This window comes from Lissotriton helveticus, chromosome 11, assembly GCF_964261635.1.
Source record: "Lissotriton helveticus chromosome 11, aLisHel1.1, whole genome shotgun sequence".
Taxonomy (NCBI): Eukaryota; Metazoa; Chordata; class Amphibia; order Caudata; family Salamandridae; genus Lissotriton; species Lissotriton helveticus.
The window spans coordinates 304,163,686-304,182,786 of NC_136072.1; positions in this window are offsets into that span (position 1 = coordinate 304,163,686).

The following is a 19,101-nucleotide window of genomic DNA, read 5'->3' on the forward strand; positions in this document are numbered from 1 at the left end:
TATCCGTATTCATGACTGCCAGCCACGTAGGAGGGGGAATGGCAAAGGAATCTGAAACAGTCAAAGCTCTGTGTCCTTTTTGAAAGTGGGATGGGGGTACAAAGACAGATTATCCTTAACAAAAATCCATCTTGAGTATCAGAGCCCAACATACAGAGTGCAGGAGAAGAGGTTAAATGAGCTTCCTACCGTGAGAATGTAACACTATTTTTCATACGAGAGATGGTGCATTTCAGCCTCAAAGGCAGCAATTTCCTCGAATGGAACATTGCTATCACCAGGATCTAAAGCAGGTTTTAGTAGAGTTCGAGTCAGTCAGTCTTTTATTAACTATCATGACCAACATAATGTGATCCATATTACTTCTTTCTTGACAGAAATGGTATTCAGGCACAGGTTTCCACTATAAAGTAGTGAGGACATTCCGTTGCTATGAACATCTTTTTAATGCCTAAAAGAATGATTGGGCGTTTTACTTACCACGTAAATTGGTAAAATGATGCACTATGCCAGAAGACTTCCTTTTTTTTTTTGCTTCAGTCTCGGCAATTCAGAGAAACTCTGCTGTGAAACACTGCCACTGCTGGTCATTCAGTATAATCTGCAGATGGAAAAGTCCACTGTTAGTACATTTAATATAAGCAATACAAAAAGTTTTGATTTATATAAAGGGTTACCAGATCTATATTATGGAGTCTGTTTTATTGTGAAAATCAACAGCTCAATAAAAAATCAAATCTCAATTTGTGTTTATAACCTTCCATACTTCTCTGCATTCCCTTGACTCATTTGCTAAAACTCTCTAAACAATTGTAGCACGTACATTAGGACATAGATCTTTTTGCCAGCCAAGTGGCAGCGCACCATTCTCACTTCTTTAGTTTTAGGATATGGTACACCAGTAGCAATTAAGCCAGCTGATAAGTTGAGAGAGGAAGGGTTATGCTACAGTTAACGGGAATGATAGAAACTATGAATAGCATCATTTCCATCTTCTCTTTAGCCAAATCCTACCAGTTCAGCAACATTGAAGTTGAGACTCTTATGCTCAAACTTGCGTTCATACAAATATAGAAGTCTAAATAAAGTCCTAATTTCTTTCATCTTACCATCAACACTTTCAGTTGGGCATCCTGTCTACCCTGCAACTCATATCATTACCAAGATAAATCTATCCTACTCTTTGTTAGGCAACAGAGTGGCTCTCATGTCAGAAAGCATCTTGCTTTAGCTTTATGATGTCAGACTGCTAGGCAACAGAATGGCACCACATGTCAGACAACTTCTTGCTTTAGCTTTATGATGTCAGGCCCCCCTGGACCAATTGTCCTTGTGGAAGCTGACCACACAGGAGGATGAGATATCAGAAGTTATGCAGTAGGTTACTATCCGTATTCATGACTGCCAGCCACGTAGGAGGGGGAATGGTAAAGGAATCTGAAACAGTCAAAGCTCTGTGTCCTTTTTGAAAGTGGGATGGGGGTACAAAGACAGATTATCCTTAACAAAAATCCATCTTGAGTATCAGAGCCCAACATACAGAGTGCAGGAGAAGAGGTTAAATGAGCTTCCTACCGTGAGAATGTAACACTATTTTTCATACGAGAGATGGTGCATTTCAGCCTCAAAGGCAGCAATTTCCTCGAATGGAACATTGCTATCACCAGGATCTAAAGCAGGTTTTAGTAGAGTTCGAGTCAGTCAGTCTTTTATGAACTATCATGACCAACATAATGTGATCCATATTACTTCTTTCTTGACAGAAATGATATTCAGGCACAGGTTTCCACTATAAAGTAGTGAGGACATTCCGTTGCTATGAACATCTTTTTAATGCCTAAAAGAATGATTGGGCGTTTTACTTACCACGTAAATTGGTAAAATGATGCACTATGCCAGAAGACTTCCTTTTTTTTTTTGCTTCAGTCTCGGCAATTCAGAGAAACTCTGCTGTGAAACACTGCCACTGCTGGTCATTCAGTATAATCTGCAGATGGAAAAGTCCACTGTTAGTACATTTAATATAAGCAATACAAAAAGTTTTGATTTATATAAAGGGTTACCAGATCTATATTATGGAGTCTCTTTTATTGTGAAAATCAACAGCTCAATAAAAAAATCAAATCTCAATTTGTGTTTATAACCTCCCATACTTCTCTGCATTCCCTTGACTCATTTGCTAAAACTCTCTAAACAATTGTAGCACGTACATTAGGACATAGATCTTTTTGCCAGCCAAGTGGCAGCGCACCATTCTCACTTCTTTTGTTTTAGGATATGGTACACCAGTAGCAATTAAGCCAGCTGATAAGTTGAGAGAGGAAGGGTTATGCTACAGTTAACGGGAATGATAGAAACTATGAATAGCATCATTTCCATCTTCTCTTTAGCCAAATCCTACCAGTTCAGCAACAGTGAAGTTGAGACTCTTATGCTCAAACTTGCGTTCATACAAATATAGAAGTCTAAATAAAGTCCTAATTTCTTTCATCTTACCATCAACACTTTCATTTGGGCATCCTGTCTACCCTGCAACTCATATCATTACCAAGATAAATGTATCCTACTCTTTGTTAGGCAACAGAGTGGCTCTCATGTCAGAAAGCATCTTGCTTTAGCTTTATGATGTCAGACTGCTAGGCAACAGAATGGCACCACATGTCAGACAACTTCTTGCTTTAGCTTTATGATGTCAGGCCCCCCTGGACCAATTGTCCTTGTGGAAGCTGACCACACAGGAGGATGAGATATCAGAAGTTATGCAGTAGGTTACTATCCGTATTCATGACTGCCAGCCACGTAGGAGGGGGAATGGTAAAGGAATCTGAAACAGTCAAAGCTCTGTGTCCTTTTTGAAAGTGGGATGGGGGTACAAAGACAGATTATCCTTAACAAAAATCCATCTTGAGTATCAGAGCCCAACATACAGAGTGCAGGAGAAGAGGTTAAATGAGCTTCCTACCGTGAGAATGTAACACTATTGTTCATACGAGAGATGGTGCATTTCAGCCTCAAAGGCAGCAATTTCCTCGAATGGAACATTGCTATCACCAGGATCTAAAGCAGGTTTTAGTAGAGTTCGAGTCAGTCAGTCTTTTATTAACTATCATGACCAACATAATGTGATCCATATTACTTCTTTCTTGACAGAAATGATATTCAGGCACAGGTTTCCACTATAAAGTAGTGAGGACATTCCGTTGCTATGAACATCTTTTTAATGCCTAAAAGAATGATTGGGCGTTTTACTTACCACGTAAATTGGTAAAATGATGCACTATGCCAGAAGACTTCCTTTTTTTTTTGCTTCAGTCTCGGCAATTCAGAGAAACTCTGCTGTGAAACACTGCCACTGCTGGTCATTCAGTATAATCTGCAGATGGAAAAGTCCACTGTTAGTACATTTAATATAAGCAATACAAAAAGTTTTGATTTATATAAAGGGTTACCAGATCTATATTATGGAGTCTCTTTTATTGTGAAAATCAACAGCTCAATAAAAAAATCAAATCTCAATTTGTGTTTATAACCTCCCATACTTCTCTGCATTCCCTTGACTCATTTGCTAAAACTCTCTAAACAATTGTAGCACGTACATTAGGACATAGATCTTTTTGCCAGCCAAGTGGCAGCGCACCATTCTCACTTCTTTTGTTTTAGGATATGGTACACCAGTAGCAATTAAGCCAGCTGATAAGTTGAGAGAGGAAGGGTTATGCTACAGTTAACGGGAATGATAGAAACTATGAATAGCATCATTTCCATCTTCTCTTTAGCCAAATCCTACCAGTTCAGCAACAGTGAAGTTGAGACTCTTATGCTCAAACTTGCGTTCATACAAATATAGAAGTCTAAATAAAGTCCTAATTTCTTTCATCTTACCATCAACACTTTCATTTGGGCATCCTGTCTACCCTGCAACTCATATCATTACCAAGATAAATGTATCCTACTCTTTGTTAGGCAACAGAGTGGCTCTCATGTCAGAAAGCATCTTGCTTTAGCTTTATGATGTCAGACTGCTAGGCAACAGAATGGCACCACATGTCAGACAACTTCTTGCTTTAGCTTTATGATGTCAGGCCCCCCTGGACCAATTGTCCTTGTGGAAGCTGACCACACAGGAGGATGAGATATCAGAAGTTATGCAGTAGGTTACTATCCGTATTCATGACTGCCAGCCACGTAGGAGGGGGAATGGTAAAGGAATCTGAAACAGTCAAAGCTCTGTGTCCTTTTTGAAAGTGGGATGGGGGTACAAAGACAGATTATCCTTAACAAAAATCCATCTTGAGTATCAGAGCCCAACATACAGAGTGCAGGAGAAGAGGTTAAATGAGCTTCCTACCGTGAGAATGTAACACTATTGTTCATACGAGAGATGGTGCATTTCAGCCTCAAAGGCAGCAATTTCCTCGAATGGAACATTGCTATCACCAGGATCTAAAGCAGGTTTTAGTAGAGTTCGAGTCAGTCAGTCTTTTATTAACTATCATGACCAACATAATGTGATCCATATTACTTCTTTCTTGACAGAAATGATATTCAGGCACAGGTTTCCACTATAAAGTAGTGAGGACATTCCGTTGCTATGAACATCTTTTTAATGCCTAAAAGAATGATTGGGCGTTTTACTTACCACGTAAATTGGTAAAATGATGCACTATGCCAGAAGACTTCCTTTTTTTTTTGCTTCAGTCTCGGCAATTCAGAGAAACTCTGCTGTGAAACACTGCCACTGCTGGTCATTCAGTATAATCTGCAGATGGAAAAGTCCACTGTTAGTACATTTAATATAAGCAATACAAAAAGTTTTGATTTATATAAAGGGTTACCAGATCTATATTATGGAGTCTGTTTTATTGTGAAAATCAACAGCTCAATAAAAAATCAAATCTCAATTTGTGTTTATAACCTTCCATACTTCTCTGCATTCCCTTGACTCATTTGCTAAAACTCTCTAAACAATTGTAGCACGTACATTAGGACATAGATCTTTTTGCCAGCCAAGTGGCAGCGCACCATTCTCACTTCTTTTGTTTTAGGATATGGTACACCAGTAGCAATTAAGCCAGCTGATAAGTTGAGAGAGGAAGAGTTATGCTACAGTTAACTGGAATAATAGAAACTATGAATAGCATCATTTCCATCTTCTCTTTAGCCAAATCCTACCAGTTCAGCAACAGTGAAGTTGAGACTCTTATGCTCAAACTTGCGTTCATACAAATATAGAAGTCTAAATAAAGTCCTAATTTCTTTCATCTTACCATCAACACTTTCAGTTGGGCATCCTGTCTACCCTGCAACTCATATCATTACCAAGATAAATGTATCCTACTCTTTGTTGGGCAACAGAGTGGCTCTCATGTCAGAAAGCATCTTGCTTTAGCTTTATGATGTCAGACTGCTAGGCAACAGAATGGCACCACATGTCAGACAACTTCTTGCTTTAGCTTTATGATGTCAGACACCACTGGACCAATTGTCCTTGTGGAAGCTGACCACACAGGAGGATGAGATATCAGAAGTTATGCAGTAGGTTACTATCCGTATTCATGACTGCCAGCCACGTAGGAGGGGGAATGGTAAAGGAATCTGAAACAGTCAAAGCTCTGTGTCCTTTTTGAAAGTGGGATGGGGGTACAAAGACAGATTATCCTTAACAAAAATCCATCTTGAGTATCAGAGCCCAACATACAGAGTGCAGGAGAAGAGGTTAAATGAGCTTCCTACCGTGAGAATGTAACACTATTTTTCATACGAGAGATGGTGCATTTCAGCCTCAAAGGCAGCAATTTCCTCGAATGGAACATTGCTATCACCAGGATCTAAAGCAGGTTTTAGTAGAGTTCGAGTCAGTCAGTCTTTTATTAACTATCATGACCAACATAATGTGATCCATATTACTTCTTTCTTGACAGAAATGATATTCAGGCACAGGTTTCCACTATAAAGTAGTGAGGACATTCCGTTGCTATGAACATCTTTTTAATGCCTAAAAGAATGATTGGGCGTTTTACTTACCACGTAAATTGGTAAAATGATGCACTATGCCAGAAGACTTCCTTTTTTTTTTTGCTTCAGTCTCGGCAATTCAGAGAAACTCTGCTGTGAAACACTGCCACTGCTGGTCATTCAGTATAATCTGCAGATGGAAAAGTCCACTGTTAGTACATTTAATATAAGCAATACAAAAAGTTTTGATTTATATAAAGGGTTACCAGATCTATATTATGGAGTCTGTTTTATTGTGAAAATCAACAGCTCAATAAAAAATCAAATCTCAATTTGTGTTTATAACCTTCCATACTTCTCTGCATTCCCTTGACTCATTTGCTAAAACTCTCTAAACAATTGTAGCACGTACATTAGGACATAGATCTTTTTGCCAGCCAAGTGGCAGCGCACCATTCTCACTTCTTTTGTTTTAGGATATGGTACACCAGTAGCAATTAAGCCAGCTGATAAGTTGAGAGAGGAAGAGTTATGCTACAGTTAACTGGAATAATAGAAACTATGAATAGCATCATTTCCATCTTCTCTTTAGCCAAATCCTACCAGTTCAGCAACAGTGAAGTTGACACTCTTATGCTCAAACTTGCGTTCATACAAATATAGAAGTCTAAATAAAGTCCTAATTTCTTTCATCTTACCATCAACACTTTCAGTTGGGCATCCTGTCTACCCTGCAACTCATATCATTACCAAGATAAATGTATCCTACTCTTTGTTAGGCAACAGAGTGGCTCTCATGTCAGAAAGCATCTTGCTTTAGCTTTATGATGTCAGACTGCTAGGCAACAGAATGGCACCACATGTCAGACAACTTCTTGCTTTAGCTTTATGATGTCAGACACCACTGGACCAATTGTCCTTGTGGAAGCTGACCACACAGGAGGATGAGATATCAGAAGTTATGCAGTAGGTTACTATCCGTATTCATGACTGCCAGCCACGTAGGAGGGGGAATGGTAAAGGAATCTGAAACAGTCAAAGCTCTGTGTCCTTTTTGAAAGTGGGATGGGGGTACAAAGACAGATTATCCTTAACAAAAATCCATCTTGAGTATCAGAGCCCAACATACAGAGTGCAGGAGAAGAGGTTAAATGAGCTTCCTACCGTGAGAATGTAACACTATTTTTCATACGTGAGATGGTGCATTTCAGCCTCAAAGGCAGCAATTTCCTCGAATGGAACATTGCTATCACAAGGATCTAAAGCAGGTTTTAGTAGAGTTCGAGTCAGTCAGTCTTTTATTAACTATCATGACCAACATAATGTGATCCATATTACTTCTTTCTTGACAGAAATGATATTCAGGCACAGGTTTCCACTATAAAGTAGTGAGGACATTCCGTTGCTATGAACATCTTTTTAATGCCTAAAAGAATGATTCGGCGTTTTACTTACCACGTAAATTGGTAAAATGATGCACTATGCCAGAAGACTTCCTTTTTTTTTTTGCTTCAGTCTCGGCAATTCAGAGAAACTCTGCTGTGAAACACTGCCACTGCTGGTCATTCAGTATAATCTGCAGATGGAAAAGTCCACTGTTAGTACATTTAATATAAGCAATACAAAAAGTTTTGATTTATATAAAGGGTTACCAGATCTATACTATGGAGTCTGTTTTATTGTGAAAATCAACAGCTCAATAAAAAAATCAAATCTCAATTTGTGTTTCTAACCTCCCATACTTCTCTGCATTCCCTTGACTCATTTGCTAAAACTCTCTAAACAATTGTAGCACGTACATTAGGACATAGATCTTTTTGCCAGCCAAGTGGCAGCGCACCATTCTCACTTCTTTAGTTTTAGGATATGGTACACCAGTACAAATTAAGCCAGCTGATAAGTTGAGAGAGGAAGGGTTATGCTACAGTTAACGGGAATGATAGAAACTATGAATAGCATCATTTCCATCTTCTCTTTAGCCAAATCGTACCAGTTCAGCAACAGTGAAGTTGAGACTCTTATGCTCAAACTTGCGTTCATACAAATATAGAAGTCTAAATAAAGTCCTAATTTCTTTCATCTTACCATCAACACTTTCAGTTGGGCATCCTGTCTACCCTGCAACTCATATCATTACCAAGATAAATCTATCCTACTCTTTGTTAGGCAACAGAGTGGCTCTCATGTCAGAAAGCATCTTGCTTTAGCTTTATGATGTCAGACTGCTAGGCAACAGAATGGCACCACATGTCAGACAACTTCTTGCTTTAGCTTTATGATGTCAGGCCCCCCTGGACCAATTGTCCTTGTGGAAGCTGACCACACAGGAGGATGAGATATGAGAAGTTATGCAGTAGGTTACTATCCGTATTCATGACTGCCAGCCACGTAGGAGGGGGAATGGTAAAGGAATCTGAAACAGTCAAAGCTCTGTGTCCTTTTTGAAAGTGGGATGGGGGTACAAAGACAGATTATCCTTAACAAAAATCCATCTTGAGTATCAGAGCCCAACATACAGAGTGCAGGAGAAGAGGTTAAATGAGCTTCCTACCGTGAGAATGTAACACTATTTTTCATACGAGAGATGGTGCATTTCAGCCTCAAAGGCAGCAATTTCCTCGAATGGAACATTGCTATCACCAGGATCTAAAGCAGGTTTTAGTAGAGTTCGAGTCAGTCAGTCTTTTATTAACTATCATGACCAACATAATGTGATCCATATTACTTCTTTCTTGACAGAAATGATATTCAGGCACAGGTTTCCACTATAAAGTAGGGAGGACATTCCGTTGCTATGAACATCTTTTTAATGCCTAAAAGAATGATTGGGCGTTTTACTTACCACGTAAATTGGTAAAATGATGCACTATGCCAGAAGACTTCCTTTTTTTTTTGCTTCAGTCTCGGCAATTCAGAGAAACTCTGCTGTGAAACACTGCCAATGCTGGTCATTCAGTATAATCTGCAGATGGAAAAGTCCACTGTTAGTACATTTAATATAAGCAATACAAAAAGTTTTGATTTATATAAAGGGTTACCAGATCTATACTATGGAGTCTGTTTTATTGTGAAAATCAACAGCTCAATAAAAAAATCAAATCTCAATTTGTGTTTATAACCTCCCATACTTCTCTGCATTCCCTTGACTCATTTGCTAAAACTCTCTAAACAATTGTAGCACGTACATTAGGACATAGATCTTTTTGCCAGCCAAGTGGCAGCGCACCATTCTCACTTCTTTAGTTTTAGGATATGGTACACCAGTACAAATTAAGCCAGCTGATAAGTTGAGAGAGGAAGGGTTATGCTACAGTTAACGGGAATGATAGAAACTATGAATAGCATCATTTCCATCTTCTCTTTAGCCAAATCCTACCAGTTCAGCAACAGTGAAGTTGAGACCCTTATGCTCAAACTTGCGTTCATACAAATATAGAAGTCTAAATAAAGTCCTAATTTCTTTCATCTTATCATCAACACTTTCAGTTGGGCATCCTGTCTACCCTGCAACTCATATCATTACCAAGATAAATGTATCCTACTCTTTGTTAGGCAACAGAATGGCACCACATGTCAGACAACTTCTTGCTTTAGCTTTATGATGTCAGACACCACTGGACCAATTGTCCTTGTGGAAGCTGACCACACAGGAGGATGAGATATCAGAAGTTATGCAGTAGGTTACTATCCGTATTCATGACTGCCAGCCACGTAGGAGGGGGAATGGTAAAGGAATCTGAAACAGTCAAAGCTCTGTGTCCTTTTTGAAAGTGGGATGGGGGTACAAAGACAGATTATCCTTAACAAAAATCCATCTTGAGTATCAGAGCCCAACATACAGAGTGCAGGAGAAGAGGTTAAATGAGCTTCCTACCGTGAGAATGTAACACTATTTTTCATACGTGAGATGGTGCATTTCAGCCTCAAAGGCAGCAATTTCCTCGAATGGAACATTGCTATCACCAGGATCTAAAGCAGGTGTTAGTAGAGTTCGAGTCAGTCAGTCTTTTATTAACTATCATGACCAACATAATGTGATCCATATTACTTCTTTCTTGACAGAAATGATATTCAGGCACAGGTTTCCACTATAAAGTAGTGAGGACATTCCGTTGCTATGAACATCTTTTTAATGCCTAAAAGAATGATTGGGCGTTTTACTTACCACGTAAATTGGTAAAATGATGCACTATGCCAGAAGACTTCCTTTTTTTTTTTGCTTCAGTCTCGGCAATTCAGAGAAACTCTGCTGTGAAACACTGCCACTGCTGGTCATTCAGTATAATCTGCAGATGGAAAAGTCCACTGTTAGTACATTTAATATAAGCAATACAAAAAGTTTTGATTTATATAAAGGGTTACCAGATCTATACTATGGAGTCTGTTTTATTGTGAAAATCAACAGCTCAATAAAAAAATCAAATCTCAATTTGTTTTTATAACCTCCCATACTTCTCTGCATTCCCTTGACTCATTTGCTAAAACTCTCTAAACAATTGTAGCACGTACATTAGGACATAGATCTTTTTGCCAGCCAAGTGGCAGCGCACCATTCTCACTTCTTTAGTTTTAGGATATGGTACACCAGTAGCAATTAAGCCAGCTGATAAGTTGAGAGAGGAAGGGTTATGCTACAGTTAACGGGAATGATAGAAACTATGAATAGCATCATTTCCATCTTCTCTTTAGCCAAATCCTACCAGTTCAGCAACAGTGAAGTTGAGACTCTTATGCTCAAACTTGCGTTCATACAAATATAGAAGTCTAAATAAAGTCCTAATTTCTTTCATCTTACCATCAACACTTTCAGTTGGGCATCCTGTCTACCCTGCAACTCATATCATTACCAAGATAAATCTATCCTACTCTTTGTTAGGCAACAGAGTGGCTCTCATGTCAGAAAGCATCTTGCTTTAGCTTTATGATGTCAGACTGCTAGGCAACAGAATGGCACCACATGTCAGACAACTTCTTGCTTTAGCTTTATGATGTCAGGCCCCCCTGGACCAATTGTCCTTGTGGAAGCTGACCACACAGGAGGATGAGATATGAGAAGTTATGCAGTAGGTTACTATCCGTATTCATGACTGCCAGCCACGTAGGAGGGGGAATGGTAAAGGAATCTGAAACAGTCAAAGCTCTGTGTCCTTTTTGAAAGTGGGATGGGGGTACAAAGACAGATTATCCTTAACAAAAATCCATCTTGAGTATCAGAGCCCAACATACAGAGTGCAGGAGAAGAGGTTAAATGAGCTTCCTACCGTGAGAATGTAACACTATTTTTCATACGAGAGATGGTGCATTTCAGCCTCAAAGGCAGCAATTTCCTCGAATGGAACATTGCTATCACCAGGATCTAAAGCAGGTTTTAGTAGAGTTCGAGTCAGTCAGTCTTTTATTAACTATCATGACCAACATAATGTGATCCATATTACTTCTTTCTTGACAGAAATGATATTCAGGCACAGGTTTCCACTAAAAAGTAGTGAGGACATTCCGTTGCTATGAACATCTTTTTAATGCCTAAAAGAATGATTGGGCATTTTACTTACCACGTAAATTGGTAAAATGATGCACTATGCCAGAAGACTTCCTTTTTTTTTTTTGCTTCAGTCTCGGCAATTCAGAGAAACTCTGCTGTGAAACACTGCCACTGCTGGTCATTCAGTATAATCTGCAGATGGAAAAGTCCACTGTTAGTACATTTAATATAAGCAATACAAAAAGTTTTGATTTATATAAAGGGTTACCAGATCTATACTATGGAGTCTGTTTTATTGTGAAAATCAACAGCTCAATAAAAAAATCAAATCTCAATTTGTGTTTCTAACCTCCCATACTTCTCTGCATTCCCTTGACTCATTTGCTAAAACTCTCTAAACAATTGTAGCACGTACATTAGGACATAGATCTTTTTGCCAGCCAAGTGGCAGCGCACCATTCTCACTTCTTTAGTTTTAGGATATGGTACACCAGTAGCAATTAAGCCAGCTGATAAGTTGAGAGAGGAAGGGTTATGCTACAGTTAACGGGAATGATAGAAACTATGAATAGCATCATTTCCATCTTCTCTTTAGCCAAATCCTACCAGTTCAGCAACAGTGAAGTTGACACTCTTATGCTCAAACTTGCGTTCATACAAATATAGAAGTCTAAATAAAGTCCTAATTTCTTTCATCTTACCATCAACACTTTCAGTTGGGCATCCTGTCTACCCTGCAACTCATATCATTACCAAGATAAATGTATCCTACTCTTTGTTAGGCAACAGAGTGGCTCTCATGTCAGAAAGCATCTTGCTTTAGCTTTATGATGTCAGACTGCTAGGCAACAGAATGGCACCACATGTCAGACAACTTCTTGCTTTAGCTTTATGATGTCAGACACCACTGGACCAATTGTCCTTGTGGAAGCTGACCACACAGGAGGATGAGATATCAGAAGTTATGCAGTAGGTTACTATCCGTATTCATGACTGCCAGCCACGTAGGAGGGGGAATGGTAAAGGAATCTGAAACAGTCAAAGCTCTGTGTCCTTTTTGAAAGTGGGATGGGGGTACAAAGACAGATTATCCTTAACAAAAATCCATCTTGAGTATCAGAGCCCAACATACAGAGTGCAGGAGAAGAGGTTAAATGAGCTTCCTACCGTGAGAATGTAACACTATTTTTCATACGTGAGATGGTGCATTTCAGCCTCAAAGGCAGCAATTTCCTCGAATGGAACATTGCTATCACAAGGATCTAAAGCAGGTTTTAGTAGAGTTCGAGTCAGTCAGTCTTTTATTAACTATCATGACCAACATAATGTGATCCATATTACTTCTTTCTTGACAGAAATGATATTCAGGCACAGGTTTCCACTATAAAGTAGTGAGGACATTCCGTTGCTATGAACATCTTTTTAATGCCTAAAAGAATGATTCGGCGTTTTACTTACCACGTAAATTGGTAAAATGATGCACTATGCCAGAAGACTTCCTTTTTTTTTTTGCTTCAGTCTCGGCAATTCAGAGAAACTCTGCTGTGAAACACTGCCACTGCTGGTCATTCAGTATAATCTGCAGATGGAAAAGTCCACTGTTAGTACATTTAATATAAGCAATACAAAAAGTTTTGATTTATATAAAGGGTTACCAGATCTATACTATGGAGTCTGTTTTATTGTGAAAATCAACAGCTCAATAAAAAAATCAAATCTCAATTTGTGTTTCTAACCTCCCATACTTCTCTGCATTCCCTTGACTCATTTGCTAAAACTCTCTAAACAATTGTAGCACGTACATTAGGACATAGATCTTTTTGCCAGCCAAGTGGCAGCGCACCATTCTCACTTCTTTAGTTTTAGGATATGGTACACCAGTACAAATTAAGCCAGCTGATAAGTTGAGAGAGGAAGGGTTATGCTACAGTTAACGGGAATGATAGAAACTATGAATAGCATCATTTCCATCTTCTCTTTAGCCAAATCGTACCAGTTCAGCAACAGTGAAGTTGAGACTCTTATGCTCAAACTTGCGTTCATACAAATATAGAAGTCTAAATAAAGTCCTAATTTCTTTCATCTTACCATCAACACTTTCAGTTGGGCATCCTGTCTACCCTGCAACTCATATCATTACCAAGATAAATCTATCCTACTCTTTGTTAGGCAACAGAGTGGCTCTCATGTCAGAAAGCATCTTGCTTTAGCTTTATGATGTCAGACTGCTAGGCAACAGAATGGCACCACATGTCAGACAACTTCTTGCTTTAGCTTTATGATGTCAGGCCCCCCTGGACCAATTGTCCTTGTGGAAGCTGACCACACAGGAGGATGAGATATGAGAAGTTATGCAGTAGGTTACTATCCGTATTCATGACTGCCAGCCACGTAGGAGGGGGAATGGTAAAGGAATCTGAAACAGTCAAAGCTCTGTGTCCTTTTTGAAAGTGGGATGGGGGTACAAAGACAGATTATCCTTAACAAAAATCCATCTTGAGTATCAGAGCCCAACATACAGAGTGCAGGAGAAGAGGTTAAATGAGCTTCCTACCGTGAGAATGTAACACTATTTTTCATACGAGAGATGGTGCATTTCAGCCTCAAAGGCAGCAATTTCCTCGAATGGAACATTGCTATCACCAGGATCTAAAGCAGGTTTTAGTAGAGTTCGAGTCAGTCAGTCTTTTATTAACTATCATGACCAACATAATGTGATCCATATTACTTCTTTCTTGACAGAAATGATATTCAGGCACAGGTTTCCACTATAAAGTAGTGAGGACATTCCGTTGCTATGAACATCTTTTTAATGCCTAAAAGAATGATTGGGCGTTTTACTTACCACGTAAATTGGTAAAATGATGCACTATGCCAGAAGACTTCCTTTTTTTTTTTGCTTCAGTCTCGGCAATTCAGAGAAACTCTGCTGTGAAACACTGCCACTGCTGGTCATTCAGTATAATCTGCAGATGGAAAAGTCCACTGTTAGTACATTTAATATAAGCAATACAAAAAGTTTTGATTTATATAAAGGGTTACCAGATCTATACTATGGAGTCTGTTTTATTGTGAAAATCAACAGCTCAATAAAAAAATCAAATCTCAATTTGTGTTTATAACCTCCCATACTTCTCTGCATTCCCTTGACTCATTTGCTAAAACTCTCTAAACAATTGTAGCACGTACATTAGGACATAGATCTTTTTGCCAGCCAAGTGGCAGCGCACCATTCTCACTTCTTTAGTTTTAGGATATGGTACACCAGTAGCAATTAAGCCAGCTGATAAGTTGAGAGAGGAAGGGTTATGCTACAGTTAACGGGAATGATAGAAACTATGAATAGCATCATTTCCATCTTCTCTTTAGCCAAATCCTACCAGTTCAGCAACAGTGAAGTTGAGACCCTTATGCTCAAACTTGCGTTCATACAAATATAGAAGTCTAAATAAAGTCCTAATTTCTTTCATCTTATCATCAACACTTTCAGTTGGGCATCCTGTCTACCCTGCAACTCATATCATTACCAAGATAAATGTATCCTACTCTTTGTTAGGCAACAGAGTGGTTCTCATGTCAGAAAGCATCTTGCTTTAGCTTTATGATGTCAGACTGCTAGGCAACAGAATGGCACCACATGTCAGACAACTTCTTGCTTTAGCTTTATGATGTCAGACTGCTAGGTAACAGAATGGCACCACATGTCAGACAACTTCTTGCTTTAGCTTTATGATGTCAGACACCACTGGACCAATTGTCCTTGTGGAAGCTGACCACACAGGAGGATGAGATATCAGAAGTTATGCAGTAGGTTACTATCCGTATTCATGACTGCCAGCCACGTAGGAGGGGGAATGGCAAAGGAATCTGAAACAGTCAAAGCTCTGTGTCCTTTTTGAAAGTGGGATGGGGGTACAAAGACAGATTATCCTTAACAAAAATCCATCTTGAGTATCAGAGCCCAACATACAGAGTGCAGGAGAAGAGGTTAAATGAGCTTCCTACCGTGAGAATGTAACACTATTTTTCATACGAGAGATGGTGCATTTCAGCCTCAAAGGCAGCAATTTCCTCGAATGGAACATTGCTATCACCAGGATCTAAAGCAGGTTTTAGTAGAGTTCGAGTCAGTCAGTCTTTTATTAACTATCATGACCAACATAATGTGATCCATATTACTTCTTTCTTGACAGAAATGGTATTCAGGCACAGGTTTCCACTATAAAGTAGTGAGGACATTCCGTTGCTATGAACATCTTTTTAATGCCTAAAAGAATGATTGGGCGTTTTACTTACCACGTAAATTGGTAAAATGATGCACTATGCCAGAAGACTTCCTTTTTTTTTTTGCTTCAGTCTCGGCAATTCAGAGAAACTCTGCTGTGAAACACTGCCACTGCTGGTCATTCAGTATAATCTGCAGATGGAAAAGTCCACTGTTAGTACATTTAATATAAGCAATACAAAAAGTTTTGATTTATATAAAGGGTTACCAGATCTATATTATGGAGTCTGTTTTATTGTGAAAATCAACAGCTCAATAAAAAATCAAATCTCAATTTGTGTTTATAACCTTCCATACTTCTCTGCATTCCCTTGACTCATTTGCTAAAACTCTCTAAACAATTGTAGCACGTACATTAGGACATAGATCTTTTTGCCAGCCAAGTGGCAGCGCACCATTCTCACTTCTTTAGTTTTAGGATATGGTACACCAGTAGCAATTAAGCCAGCTGATAAGTTGAGAGAGGAAGGGTTATGCTACAGTTAACGGGAATGATAGAAACTATGAATAGCATCATTTCCATCTTCTCTTTAGCCAAATCCTACCAGTTCAGCAACATTGAAGTTGAGACTCTTATGCTCAAACTTGCGTTCATACAAATATAGAAGTCTAAATAAAGTCCTAATTTCTTTCATCTTACCATCAACACTTTCAGTTGGGCATCCTGTCTACCCTGCAACTCATATCATTACCAAGATAAATCTATCCTACTCTTTGTTAGGCAACAGAGTGGCTCTCATGTCAGAAAGCATCTTGCTTTAGCTTTATGATGTCAGACTGCTAGGCAACAGAATGGCACCACATGTCAGACAACTTCTTGCTTTAGCTTTATGATGTCAGGCCCCCCTGGACCAATTGTCCTTGTGGAAGCTGACCACACAGGAGGATGAGATATCAGAAGTTATGCAGTAGGTTACTATCCGTATTCATGACTGCCAGCCACGTAGGAGGGGGAATGGTAAAGGAATCTGAAACAGTCAAAGCTCTGTGTCCTTTTTGAAAGTGGGATGGGGGTACAAAGACAGATTATCCTTAACAAAAATCCATCTTGAGTATCAGAGCCCAACATACAGAGTGCAGGAGAAGAGGTTAAATGAGCTTCCTACCGTGAGAATGTAACACTATTTTTCATACGAGAGATGGTGCATTTCAGCCTCAAAGGCAGCAATTTCCTCGAATGGAACATTGCTATCACCAGGATCTAAAGCAGGTTTTAGTAGAGTTCGAGTCAGTCAGTCTTTTATGAACTATCATGACCAACATAATGTGATCCATATTACTTCTTTCTTGACAGAAATGATATTCAGGCACAGGTTTCCACTATAAAGTAGTGAGGACATTCCGTTGCTATGAACATCTTTTTAATGCCTAAAAGAATGATTGGGCGTTTTACTTACCACGTAAATTGGTAAAATGATGCACTATGCCAGAAGACTTCCTTTTTTTTTTTGCTTCAGTCTCGGCAATTCAGAGAAACTCTGCTGTGAAACACTGCCACTGCTGGTCATTCAGTATAATCTGCAGATGGAAAAGTCCACTGTTAGTACATTTAATATAAGCAATACAAAAAGTTTTGATTTATATAAAGGGTTACCAGATCTATATTATGGAGTCTGTTTTATTGTGAAAATCAACAGCTCAATAAAAAAATCAAATCTCAATTTGTGTTTATAACCTCCCATACTTCTCTGCATTCCCTTGACTCATTTGCTAAAACTCTCTAAACAATTGTAGCACGTACATTAGGACATAGATCTTTTTGCCAGCCAAGTGGCAGCGCACCATTCTCACTTCTTTTGTTTTAGGATATGGTACACCAGTAGCAATTAAGCCAGCTGATAAGTTGAGAGAGGAAGGGTTATGCTACAGTTAACGGGAATGATAGAAACTATGAATAGCATCATTTCCATCTTCTCTTTAGCCAAATCCTACCAGTTCAGCAACAGTGAAGTTGAGACTCTTATGCTCAAACTTGCGTTCATACAAATATAGAAGTCTAAATAAAGTCCTAATTTCTTTCATCTTACCATCAACACTTTCATTTGGGCATCCTGTCTACCCTGCAACTCATATCATTACCAAGATAAATGTATCCTACTCTTTGTTAGGCAACAGAGTGGCTCTCATGTCAGAAAGCATCTTGCTTTAGCTTTATGATGTCAGACTGCTAGGCAACAGAATGGCACCACATGTCAGACAACTTCTTGCTTTAGCTTTATGATGTCAGGCCCCCCTGGACCAATTGTCCTTGTGGAAGCTGACCACACAGGAGGATGAGATATCAGAAGTTATGCAGTAGGTTACTATCCGTATTCATGACTGCCAGCCACGTAGGAGGGGGAATGGTAAAGGAATCTGAAACAGTCAAAGCTCTGTGTCCTTTTTGAAAGTGGGATGGGGGTACAAAGACAGATTATCCTTAACAAAAATCCATCTTGAGTATCAGAGCCCAACATACAGAGTGCAGGAGAAGAGGTTAAATGAGCTTCCTACCGTGAGAATGTAACACTATTGTTCATACGAGAGATGGTGCATTTCAGCCTCAAAGGCAGCAATTTCCTCGAATGGAACATTGCTATCACCAGGATCTAAAGCAGGTTTTAGTAGAGTTCGAGTCAGTCAGTCTTTTATTAACTATCATGACCAACATAATGTGATCCATATTACTTCTTTCTTGACAGAAATGATATTCAGGCACAGGTTTCCACTATAAAGTAGTGAGGACATTCCGTTGCTATGAACATCTTTTTAATGCCTAAAAGAATGATTGGGCGTTTTACTTACCACGTAAATTGGTAAAATGATGCACTATGCCAGAAGACTTCCTTTTTTTTTTGCTTCAGTCTCGGCAATTCAGAGAAACTCTGCTGTGAAACACTGCCACTGCTGGTCATTCAGTATAATCTGCAGATGGAAAAGTCCACTGTTAGTACATTTAATATAAGCAATACAAAAAGTTTTGATTTATATAAAGGGTTACCAGATCTATATTATGGAGTCTGTTTTATTGTGAAAATCAACAGCTCAATAAAAAATCAAATCTCAATTTGTGTTTATAACCTTCCATACTTCTCTGCATTCCCTTGACTCATTTGCTAAAACTCTCTAAACAATTGTAGCACGTACATTAGGACATAGATCTTTTTGCCAGCCAAGTGGCAGCGCACCATTCTCACTTCTTTTGTTTTAGGATATGGTACACCAGTAGCAATTAAGCCAGCTGATAAGTTGAGAGAGGAAGAGTTATGCTACAGTTAACTGGAATAATAGAAACTATGAATAGCATCATTTCCATCTTCTCTTTAGCCAAATCCTACCAGTTCAGCAACAGTGAAGTTGAGACTCTTATGCTCAAACTTGCGTTCATACAAATATAGAA